This window comes from Elephas maximus, chromosome 21 (assembly GCF_024166365.1).
Source record: "Elephas maximus indicus isolate mEleMax1 chromosome 21, mEleMax1 primary haplotype, whole genome shotgun sequence".
Classification (NCBI taxonomy): Eukaryota; Metazoa; Chordata; class Mammalia; order Proboscidea; family Elephantidae; genus Elephas; species Elephas maximus.
In genome coordinates this window covers 26,996,705-27,010,316 of record NC_064839.1, presented here as the reverse complement: position 1 = coordinate 27,010,316, position 13,612 = coordinate 26,996,705, and positions in this window count along the sequence as shown.

Genomic DNA, 13,612 nt, shown 5'->3' with positions numbered 1-13,612 from the left:
AGACGCCACACTTCAAAGTGGGATGCAGAATGTTTTCTTCACAGAATTTATTTTGCCAATAGACTTAGATGTCCCCTGAAGCCACAGTCCCCAAACCCCCACCCTTGCTCTGCTGACCTTTGAAGCATTCAGTTTATTCAGGAAACTCCTTTGCTTTTGGTCCAGTCCAGTTGAGCTGACCTTCCCTGTATTGAGTATTGTCCTTCCCCTCACCTAAAGTAGTTCTTATCTACTATCTAATCCTTCCCACCTCTCGTAACCACAAAAGAATGTGTTCTTCGCAGTTTAAACTATTTCTCAAGTTCTTATAGTGGTCTTATACGATATTTGTCCTTTTGCATCTGACTAATCTCACTCAGCATAATGCCTTCCAGGTTCCTCCATGTTATGAAATGTTTCACAGATCCCTCACTGTTCTTTATGGATGCGTAGTATTCCATTGTGTGAATATACCATAATTTATTTATCCATTCATCCGTTGATGGGCACCTTGGTTGCTTCCATCTTTTTGCTATTGTAAACAGTGCTGCAATAAACATGGGTGTGCATATATCTGTTCGTGTAAAGGCTCTTATTTCTCTAGGATATATTCCGAGCTGAGATACTCTTTAAACCTGCAACTGAAACTATTCCATGAAGTTACCTTTTAGCTAACTAACAGACTGGCTCATTAAGTAAACAATATCCCCTATGAGGACTGTGCTCCTTTAAAAAATCATCTATATGAGACCAACACATACTCTAAAGCAAAGAGATGAATCTGAAGTGCAAATTTGGTCAGGCCCAAGCCCAGCTTAAAACACTTCATTTCTTTCTCTGTCTTTATGACAAGTTTTACAAAGTTCTTCGTGATCAGCCCCAGCCTACCACCATATCCTCATTCCACACCTCTACACCCCTGGTACTCTTACTCCCTTCTACAACACATCTAGTACCTTTGGCATTCTTCCTCTTTGGTCCACTCTGTCTCGCTAGCTTGGATTCATTCTTCAACTTATGTGCTGCTGCTGCTTCTTCCCTGAATTAGACTGGTTAGGTGTGCTGATAGAATATCCTATCCATAACCTCCCAAGAGTATTTCTCAATCTTCTGTCTTGTACTGAAATTATTCATATACTTAATTTCCCCAGTTATCCTTGAGTAGTTCTTCTAATCACTGTATTCCCAAAAACTAACACACAGTGCCTGGCACACAGTAATGCTTAAAAAATATTATATGAATGAACCATATAGTGTGTTGCAGTATTGTGTTTATTGGCTGTACTTCTTTTCACATTTAGAGCTTTTTAAGGGCAAGGGCAGTTTCAGTAATTAAATGCCAAAGATCTTTATTCAATGTGGAGTATTGAGGGCAGGAAACTTGCCTTACTTTGTGTTTGCTTTTGTATCACTCACTACCCAACGTGGAACCTGACACATTTACTAGATGAACATATTGAACAATAAATGAATGAAGATGCCTTAGATCCTTAGAATCCAGAGAATGATAAACATACCAAGCTATCCTCTGAAAGGTTACAATCTATTATCTCTGTATCACTGTCCTTTAGTACATAGTAAGTAGTTCAGAGCTACTTGCTCAAGGCAAGAATGAGTGAGCTAAAGAATAAAGACAATCTTCTAACTTCACAATTATCACAAAGCTTACTGTTTTATAAAGAAAAAGCAAAAAATAGTATCTTCACTGATGACAAGGTAACAAAGAGGGGCACATTCTATGAGGTGTATTGTGTATGTGTATTTGTGTGTATATGTGTGCTTGTGTGTGTTTTAATGCTGCTCTCTTTTGGGTGGTACTGTTCCACTCCGATTTCCAAGCTTATTTGAAAATACCACAATGGTTTGCTTGTCATTTGCTAAGAAATTATATTCAAAGTGAATTTTAAAATGATTTATGCTATGTAATCTCAAGCAATGAATGGTAATGATGTTCCCCTATATTTGTACAATGCATTAATCTCTATCCTTGCCAGGTAATTGCATACATTCTTGGCTCCCGAACAACAAACATTTTGGGAAGACAGATAGCTTCTCTTTCTGGAAAATATTGTATCTAGATTTTTTTTTTTAAAAAAACTCCCTAATTTTTATTGAATGCATGTTATTATACAGAATTGTTGGTATAGGATGAAATGGAATCTATGCTTGAGCCAGAAGATAAGAAATGGAAGTAAAGAAGGGTTGTCAAGTCTCTTTCAAGAGCCAGTGTAGGATAAACAAACAAACATCTAAAGAAGCCAAAACCAGAAACAGTATGAGAAGTGTTTGCTGGCTCGTATTACTGGCAAATGTAAGGATTTAAGTATAGCCTGAGACACATCTGGACCTGGGGGTAGCATCATGCTTTAGAGACTCTTCACTGTATTGCCCTCTGTATACTAATTATAATATCTACAATTCTTTCTCCATGATAGGCTGCCCTAAACCTAAACCACAACTTGGCTTCCAAAGGAAATATGATCAATTTTTGCCTAGCATCATACACCTAATGTCAATGAAAATGGTCTAAGTTTTGGTTTCACCCCAAAATGCAAGAGTTTTGGTGTACTGGGATAGGCCAGTCTACATTATTACGGTGGTGGAAGGAAAGGGATAATGTGATTGGTAACTTTAACAGATATACACATGACCTGGGGATACAGATAAATCTTTAGCAGAAAAGTGGGTGCTTTTGTAAAATTAAGAAAGGAATTCTATTAGACCAACTAAAATAGCATATTATTTAGCTCAGTAGAGGGTAAGTGAATAGGGCACTGAATCCACCCTACTTCAAAAACAAAGTTTGCTTTCATCTGTTTTATGTATTGGGAATCTACATAAGACGTTATTGGAGAAATTGATTTATTTCTTTAAAAGAAAAAAAAGCTCGGAATCTTCTAACATTGATTAGCTTAAGATTCCCTTCCAGTCTGAAGATTTTATTTGTTTCTAAGATTAAGGACAGGGTCAACAGTATTCAAGAAAGAAAGCTTATGGCAAGGTTAACTGATACGTCCTAAAGTGAAATGATACTCATTGTGGGAGGTAATTATTACTAATAAGTAGACAAAAGTGTTGTGATAGTCAAAAAGATCAGAGGTTAAATAGCTAGAACCAACACCAACTGACCTTTTCAAGTTATGATCAATTACCCAAGAGGAAAAAAAAAAAAAATTCCCATGTAGCTATGATCTTTTTTTGCTTAATGTTGCTTTTGGAGAACCCTGTACCAGGTGGCAAATGAGTTCCTCAGAGACATAAAGTTTAGGTTTTATAACTTCAAGAAACCCCATGTTCTTAAGAGCTCTCTGCTGGTCCTGAGTTAGTGTTAGATGGCCGCATATAAGAGGTTAAAAAAATCATCAAGGCCATGACCGCCCTCATGAACCTCTCAGCTTCTTGTTGGGAACATCATCTCTGTGGTTTTTACTTTGAATTATGTCATGCTGGTGCCTGAGAACACACCATTGAAATGTGTCACAGTGATGACAATATTGATAATAGTGACCATTTCATAGCACCTACTAGATGCCAAACACTGTATTAAGCATTTATCACCAAAAAATACGTCAAATAAATTTTCTTTTCACCCTTTCCAAATTAGAAAGCTTACAGTAGATACGTTGATCAGATTGACTAACGTCCAATAGCTAACAAAAATCAAACCCAGTATCATTTGATTTCAAAGTGGATGCTTTCTTTTTTAAAATGCAGGCTTTTTATCATCAATTCTTTGTTACCGGAGGTTCCAACATATGACAGAAGGATAGAGTGATGGAGTTTCCACATTTTTGTGTGTGTTGCTCCTTTTTCTCTCTTCTTCTTAACTGATTTTTTTCTAACTCCATCAAGCACGACTTCAAAATTGGGTTTGAGTAATTTCAAATATGTTTCTCCAACTCTTCAGTCATTGCTTACTAAAAATAGACTAGACAAATGTTCCTGAATTTTTTTTCTTTTTTTGACCAGTAAATTAGTTTTCCTGGAAGGATTCTGTAATCATCCATGTGGAGTCAGAGGACCCCCTCTGAATCCCTTGTACCACAAATAACGTGGAGGGTGCCCTGTTACGAGAGGCAACAAAGTTAATTCTTCTTTTATTCTTGGAAAAATTCTTTTGGGCAGTGGCAAGGTTGAGTTAGTAAATGAGACAGAAAATTCTGTCTCATACTAATATGACGACACTAATCTAGTCTGCTACAAATTTTCTTCAAGAAAGCATTTAATTTGACTTTGTCATTGTGAGGGCATTTGGAATTAATAAAAATCTGTTACATCAAAGCAAGTTAATGGAACCAAAATACAAAGCTGTTTCCTGTATCCTAATTATAAATTTAGAGAGAATACTTTTCAAAAGCAATTTTCAGAATATGGAAAGGGCATTTCCAGATTTGAGCTGCAGGGTGCATCAGGATCTAAAAATCTGAATTTGCTTTGTCTTAAGATAGGATAAGTTGACACTGACACCAGAACTGAAGCACTGTCCATGTTAGGACACATGTACAGAGTTTCTGATGACAAGAACATTTGGTATCAAATTCTAAATTGATGCTTAGTGATGGAATGTCTCCCATATCTCTGACACTTACAGAAAACTACCACAAGCTCAATTTGCTTAATAGGAACATGGTATGTGCCATCCCAGAAAAAAGGCAGGTAGGAGCCTTCTAACAATCAGTGGCCAATAGTACTTTAGAGAAATATGAATTCACCTCTAGGTGCACTAAGCCAATTATTCAGTCAACTGTACGTTGGGGAAATTAATTCTCGAAGCAAAAGGTTTCATTCCATTCACAACTACAAATATTTTTCCTGGATATCAACTGCCTGGGCTCATTTGACTCAATGACCTTTTATTTCAATATATCTAATAGATTTATAATATGTTCTGGGAAGAAACATTTTTCTTTCTTTCTCTTTTTTTTTTTTTTCCATAATTTGCTTTTTCAACGTCTTGAATATCAGACGAATGCTAAGCCCTTCAAGGGACGTGTGAGAAGTCAAACAATGCTACAACTTTTCCATGTTTGGCTTCCATCTTGCTTCGTAGGTACAGAACATCATAGAATTTCTGTGTTGGAAGGGATCACAGGACTGATTCAGTCTAATCGGATAACGTATCTTTCTTCACCAACTGACTGTGAGTGCCATAAGAATAGAGATGATGTCAAATAAACTGTTTGTACACTTCCTATTTAGGATCTTATATACAATAAGGAAACCTTGGTGGTGTAGTGGTTAAGAGTATGGCTGCTAACCAAAAGGTCAACAGTTCAAATCCCCCAGGCACTTCTCAGAAACCCTATGGCACAGTGGTTACATGCTTGGCTGCTAACCAACAAAGGTCAGAGGTTCAAATCCACCAGCCACTCCTCTGGAGAAAGATGGGGCAGTGTCACTATGAGTCAGAATCAACTCAGTGGCAATGGGTGGGTTATTTATTTTTTATTATCTTCCACAAAGTATTTAAACAGATTATCAAAGTATATCTTATATTTTGGTACATAAATATATATTTAACTGTCTTTTAACAAAGTAGAGCTAGAGATCTTCATTGCTCATTTTACATAAAAATTCTGCCCACAGCAACTTTGAAATAAAGAAGATGAGGAATTCTTAGAAATGCAGGTTTCCTCTAAGTAAAATTGGACTTGCAGGCTGTGAAGCCCTCTCTCATCATTATTTCTGACATTCATTTCATTTTCATTTTGGGATATTACTACAATAGCGCTGTAGATTTTTGGACATAGAAGTGTACGAATGCGCTGAATTCTTCAGTGAGAAGTCACCACGCACTTGGTGCCCACCTCAAATCGGTACCAGGAGCAGAAGTTGTCATTGTGTTTTCCTAGATCAGCGGCTTTAACAGGGAGTGTTTCTTATTTTTTCTAATTTCTAAAATGGATGTAAACAATGGACATGCTCATGTGTTTACCCAGTTTGTCACTGTAAAACATCTAAACATCAGTCCTTTGTTCCTTCTGGGTTTCTTTGGAGAAGACAAGGTGTTGGAAGGAAGGTGGGACTTCTTTTTTAGGGATGCTGAATACCAAGCAGTTGCCGCTTACTAAGTTTAGTTATTTGAAACACTTTCCTATGACTTTTCCCATATTCCAGGGTACTGATACTTCATACAGAAATGGATGTATTAAATGTTTTATTATGTGCATGTAGAGTAAATAAACGATTACATAAAATCTAAATTCAGCACACATTTTTCCTGTGGCCTTACAATAATTTAGCACCTTGCAATGTCACGTCCATCACTAATGAATTACAAGAGAAAGATTGCTAAGGTAGATCAAGCTGCATGTGAAAGCGTCTCTGAAGATTTAAAAAAACAAAAACAAATTTTTTTTACACAAATTATTTGTTTTCACTGTTTTAACTTAAGGGCTTCCTGAGCTATTAATTCAAATGACTATATCTAATAATTTATTCTTAAATCCCTGTCTTGTTTTCCTCACAGGCTACTTACATGTGCATAAGATATTGGATCGTATAGCATTCACAAAATAATTAAATTATTAACAGTGCAGACTTCTGATTGATGTTTGTTAGTTGAGGTTGAGTTGGCTCCAACTCATAGTGATGCCATGTAGAACAGAACAAAACATTGCCCAGTCCAACGCAATCTCACAATCAGTTGGTATGCTCGAGTCCATTATTGCAGCTACTGTGTATTTTGAATGCCTTCCAACCTAGAGGCTTATCTTTCAGCTCAATATCAGACAATATTCTCTTGTGATCCACAGGATTGCCCATATAGCTGCTGGATATCCCTCCAAGAAACAACTTGCCATTCAGCTGTGGGGAATTGGCTGACAACCTCCCACTTGCAACATTCAAGCCAAGGCCATGCTCTTCCCAGGCAGCTCCCAGCCCATTTCTGAGTATGGCATTTATGTTAAGCCTTGGCTATCTCTGTCTATGCTGAGACTCCTGTAACAGGCTATCTTTGCTTTGCAGATTCCCATTGTGTTGACTACAATGACGAAGACTATTTCAGATCTGCATCACGGTCTAAGACTTTCCCTATTCAACCCTGATTCTTCCTCTATTTCCTTTCACAGATGTGAGATCCACATCATAAGTTCCGAAGGCTTCCTCATCCTTTATCTTTCACAGATGTTACTCTTCAATGAATAAGTCTCTCACATTCCTAACTTTAACTCAGTGTCAACTCAGGGTAGAGAATTGGGGTAAATATTGAGTCAGAATAGTATTTCTTTACAATATAAAAAAAGCACTCAGCATGTGTGCTTGTTTTCAAATACATACAAATTATCTGACAATCTTCTTCTCAAAAGACAGAGCCTAATTCTTCTCCCCGAGCGTGCGGCAGATTTCGTGTCTTGCTCCTAAGAAACGAACTGTGGTAGAGGCGATGGTGCTTGACTTCCAATGGAGGCCATTAAAAAGCATAGCAACTTCCCCATTCCTGTCTCTTTGGGATCACTGGCTGTGGAAAAAGCCAGCTGCCAGGTTGTAAGGTAAAGAATGCCAGACTTAGCAAATCAAGATTCAGGAAAACGGTTAGATTTGAATTTCATATAACCAATGCATTCTTTTTTAGTATAAGTTTATCTCATGTAATATGAGGGAAATATTTATACTAAAAATTTGTTTATCTGAAATCCAAATTTAACTGGGTATCCTATATTTTATCTGAGGACACTCATGCAGCCACATGGAGAGACCAACATGGCAAGGAACTGCATCCTCCTGCCAAAAGCCATTTGGGTAAGTCATCTTGGAAGTTGGCCCTCTAGTCCCAGTCAAACTTTCAGATGACCATGGCATTTGAAGACACCTTGACCATAAACTAATGAGACCCTGAGACAGAATCATCCAGAAATTCACTCTGAAATAGTGAACTGTCTTGTTGTTGTTGTGTGCTGGCAAATCAGTTCCAACTCGTAGAGACCCTATAGGACAGAGGAGAACTGCCCTGGAGGGTTTCCGAGGAGTGGCTGGTGGATTTGAACTGCTGACTTTTTGGTTAGCAGCCGTAGCACTTAACGACTATGCCACCAGGGCTCCAAAGAAACTGTGAAAATAATAAATATGCGCTGTTACATGCTGCTAAGTTTTAAAGTAATGTGTCCCATAGTAATAGATAATAGAACAAATCTGTCATCAATCATGCTTTTTAGAATCAGAAGCCACAGAGAAGAGAACTGGCACAGATCACTTGTTTCTAAGGTATCTGCCAAATATCAATTTTTGTTTGTTTTAACCTCAGCATCACTAGGCCTTTAATGGTGCTAAATCACTAAATTCTGACTTGGCTTTGACTAATCAGCTCTTAGGATTTACTAAAATTCTTCTGTCCTGAAATAAATCAGAAGCCTTTTTCTCTTCGAGTCACATTTTATTTTCCTAACTTTTATTGAGCTCTCAAGAGCACAGGAAGAAAGAACATACCTGTTGATGGACAGTAAAAGCTGTCATTTCATAATTGACAATACTTCTGATTCTGGAAGAAGGACATCTTCCTTTCCATGCTTTTCTATAGGAATGTCTGGATCAATTACTTTTCTCTGCTTCATCACAGGTAGGTTCTGTGACCACATTTCCCCCTTTTATTGATTACTTAACACTTTTTTCTACAATATTATTCTATCATTTACTTTCAAATCCTACATAGCTACTTGTCTCTAGAGATTCACCTTTTTTTCCCCTCATTTCCAAGTTTAACATCTGTGTCAATATCTGCTTCACTGAAAATCCAACACCGTTATTTTCTGCTGAGTACTGTTTATTTCTCCCCCCCCCCTCCCAGATACTCCAAAAAGAAATACATTATGATTGTGGCACAAGTGGGAGACTGGGAGCAAGATGATATGTGTCCTAATGTTTAGGAGTCCCTGATTACAACTTGAAAGTATCCTTTCCTCCCCTTTAAGCAGTTTGCCAGTTTAAACTGCCTCAAAAGATTTCTTTGCTATCATAATTCTTCATTAATAAGATGGCAACATAATGGAAAACTACAGAATACAGGACTACTTATAGGAAAATAGAACAGCAAATGTGACTTTCCATACTCAACACGAAGATTTCAAAATGAAACACATGGGTGAAAAACTCTTGCACCGGTTTTCCTCCTAAAAACTATATTGCTGTTCATTAGTAGCAGGACATTTCCTTATGTCGTATTTTACTTTTAATTCGTGTCTCTCTAGGTGTAATAGAAAGCGCCTTGCCCTAGCAAGCATGAGACCTGGGACCATCCCTGGTCCTGCCATGTTTATCTGTCTCTTTGTTGAGAACCAATTCAAACATAGCTCTAGCTACTAAACTGACCTTTATGTTTGACTTTTGTTCCCTTTTCTGTAACCCAAATTCTAATTTCATTTTCTATGGCCCTGACCTTTAATTTCTAGTTCAATATTCTATTACTGAATGAATGTGTTCTTATTGTAAGCCAACTCAAATCCTTTATAGATCAAACCTTAGAAAAAAATTAATAACTGACAGAGGCTGCTATTCATATAATTTGAGTATCTAACACATACCAGGTACTTGACAATTTGCATAAATCATAGTACAAAATTTTAATTTTCACTACAACTATATCAAGTAGACATTATTGTAGCCATTTTAGAGATGGGAAAATGGAGGCAAAAAACAGTGACTTTCCCAGGTTGATGGTTCTAGCAAGGCATTCAAATTCAAGTGTATCTAATTGCAGAGTTCTGCATTTTTAACTGTGCTAAAGTTTACAAAGCACCTAAATCTGGCTAAACCCTTAATCTCTCTAGTGCATAGTGTTCTGGGGCTAGAGGATTAGATGCTTTCTAATTCCATTCTTCTCTAATTCTCCAATTACAAAGCCAAGTGCCCTTGGTCTAATGTTGTATTCCATTGATGCATGAAGCTCTGCTTATGCAGTATTTATCGTCAATACAGTATTGCCAAAACTACTGTCACTTTTCTTCTCTTTGCTAAGCAATCTTAATACTGAAGTATACCAGGAACAAATAACCCACCCGCTGCCATTGAGCTGATCCTGACTCATGGTAACACCGTAGGGTTTTCAAGGCTGTAAATTTCTAGAGAAGCAGACTGCCATATCTTTGTCCCATGGAGCACTGGTGGTTTCGAACTGCCAACCTTCTAGTTAGCAGTTGATCGTTTTAACCACTGTGCTACCAGGGCTCCTTAGGGTTGGTAAATTAATTCCCTTGTATTTCCTCACACAGTAGCCCTAAATTCTTTCTTATCCTGTACTGTTTCCATTCCATCTGTCAAGTATTGTGTTTATTTTCCCATCTTTACTCCACTGCAGTTGACTCATCAGACCTAACCCTATTTCTTCAGGCTCTTCACAGTTGCCTTGTCTTTAGTCTCTTTCTCCACATACCTACTGGTATGATTCTTCTAACTTTTGGTCAAAGTCCTCCAATGGCTCTTTGTTGCCCTCAGGGGAAGAAAACAAAGCCAACCAACATACATCACCATCATCAAAGTACTCCAATGGCTCTTTGTTGCCCTCAGGGGAAGAAAACAAAGCCAACCAACCTACATCTCCACCATCATCTGATGCCCACCTATTTCTGCAGCCTCATTACCTGCCATTCCCCCACACATGGTCTCATTGTTCTGTTACATTGCTTAGTACAGAGCTTGGTTCTGAAATGGTCTTACCCACTTTTGTCATTAATCGCTACTCAGTCTTCAAGATGTAAATCAAGCATCAGGTACATTCAAAGGCTTCCTTATTCTCTTCATACCTCCTGGTCGCAACAGCATTAGCTGTTGCACTACGTTACTTCTATGAAGGTTTAACTTTTCATAACACAAATCATAACCTATGGCCTATGGTTTTGTTTTGTTTTCCACAGACTGTAAGCTACATGAGGGTAAATGTGACAGTTGTTGCTTTTCAAACTTATACAGAGCTTAACATGTCCTAAGCAGTGTTTTTAAGCACTTTACAAATATAAACTTGTTTAGCCATGATTACAACCTTACGCAGTAGGTACTGTTGTCTCCCTCATTATACAGATAAGCAAAGGGAGGCAAAAAGAGATTAGGGGGCTTGTCCAAGGCCCATTAAGTGGTGATCTTGGACAGCCTGGTTATAGATGCTATTCTCTCAACACGGCTCTTTGCCACTATCTGAATTCTGTGCCTAACTTTGTGCTTAGCAGAAAATATATGTTCAATGAGTATTTCTTTAGTGAATAAAGTCCATTTCTGTTTAGCCAAAAAATGCGACATTAAATGATAAAGTATGCAATCAGAATGAAGCTATCAAACAATAAAAATCACCCTTCAACTGAGCATGGCTTTACTTACAACTTCCAATTCTAGAATATAACACCATGTTCTTCAAAAAAGAAAAGGAAAAGGCAGACTTATCTTTAAACACAATAAAAACAACTCAACCTTGGAGATACATACTAGTGAGTGAAATACTGAATGTCACCAAATCTATTTCAAGCTCTTTAGGGTATGAAGATATCAGATCCCCTTGCCCCATTTTAGTTTCCTGTTTTATGAAAAGCATTTACTAATGTTGCTGATTGTAATTTGTCTCTTTGCGTTTTCTCTGTAGGGATACTATGTCTCGGGTAAGGGGGGTCTAGTGGGGAATCACAGTAATCATCATGAATTGAGATGATTGGCTCAACACTGTTCATGACCTGATCAACATGAATGCTCAGGGAAGGAAACGCTAACTAGGAGGCCTCCAAATGTTACACCTATGGGGAAATCCACACCTACACCACATTCCTCATGGCTCATGAGGGAAAGGGTTTGAGATCTCACCCAGAACCCTACTTTAGGATAAATTGGATAAATAAGACTATTAAAAAAATAATAATAATGAAATGCCACAAAGCATTGAATACTTATTTCTAAGTTAAAAAAAAAGAGAGAGAGAGAGAATGTTATCCTGTGGGCATCTAGGAAAAAAGAAAAAAAGGCTTAATTTAATGATAAACAATTAGGAATGTTTCTTTTTTTCCCTCCAGTTTAAAAGAAATAAATTAACAACTTTACTATTTTTTGAAGTATTCTAGGTTAGAAATTTCTAGTATGAGTAGTGTTTATAAGTTTTATGATAAATTGTGCTAGGTTTGCATTAATAAAAATAGCTATAATTTATTTGGAAGGTAGTATATAGTAATTTAATTCTAACAACTACTCCGTATGGTAGTCATCATCAATTTTATAGATAAAGGAAGTGGGTGTTCCCTGAGGTTAAATATCCTGGCAGAGCAAAAGTTCCAGTGCTTTCTCAGTTGGAGACAATAATAAAAGAAACACTATTTCTCACTAAAATTATCATTTTACTTTTTTTATATCCATGTATCATCTCAGAATAAATAATAGTAAATAGAAAATTATATTAATCTAGCTTTATTTATTTTTTAGCAGTTGTGATAGTTAATTTTTTTTGTTGTTTTAAAAACACATAGAATAACACTTGCAAAAGCCAGAACCTGTGTAAAGCAGAAATCTGTCAGAGAAGGAAAGCTCAGATATTTCCCACTAACAGAGAGCAGCTTATTCAGTCTGCACGCTGAACAAATAATCAGAGAAACTGGACTATATGAAGAAGAATGGGGGGTCAGGATTGGAGGGAGACTCAAACAACCTCCAATATGCAGATAACACAACCTTGCTTGCTGAAAGTGAAGAGGACCTGAAGCACTTACTGTAGAAGATCAAAGACTACAACCTTCAGTATGGATTATACCTCAGCATAAAGAAAAGGAAAATCCTCATAACTGGACCAATAAGCAACATCATGACAAACGGAGAAAAGATCAAAGTGGTCAAGGATTTAAGTTTACTTGGATCCACAAGCAGTGCCCATGCAAGCAGCAGTCAAGAAATCAAATGATTCTTAAAAAGCTAGAAATAGAAATACCATACAATTCAACAATCCCACTCCCAAGAATATACCCTAGAGAAATAAGAGCCGCCGCACAAATAGACATATGCACACCCATGTTCTTTGCATCACTATTCACAATAGCAAAAGGATGGAAACAATCTAAATGTCCAACAGATGAATGTATAAACAAATTATGGTGCATACACACAATGGAATACTACGCAACTATAAAGAACAATGATGAATCTGCAAAACTTCTCACAACATGGGATGAATCTGGATGGCATTATGCTGAGTAAAATAAGTCAATCACAAAAGGACAAATATTGTATGAGACCACTATTATAAGAACTCAAGAAAAGGTTTACACACAGAAGAAGGCATACTTTGATGGTTACGAGGGCAGGTGTGGGAATCACTAACTAGATAGTACACAAATGTCAACTTTGGTGAAGGGAAAGACAACACACAATATGAGGGAAGTCTGCACAACTGGACCAAAGCAAAAGCATAGAAGTTCCTAGACACATCCAAACACTTTGAGGAACCAAGTAGCTGTGGCTAGGGCCTGGGGACCACAGTCCTGGGGGACATTTTGGTCAACAGGCCTAACATAGTTCATCAAGAAAATGTTTTACATCTCACTTTGTGAGTACATCTGAGGTCTTAAAAGCTTGCAAGTGGTACATTTATTGGTCCCATCCCATCCAGAGCAAAGGGGAATAAAGAAAACCAAAGACATAAGGAAAATATTAGCCTAAAGGTCTGAAGGACCACATG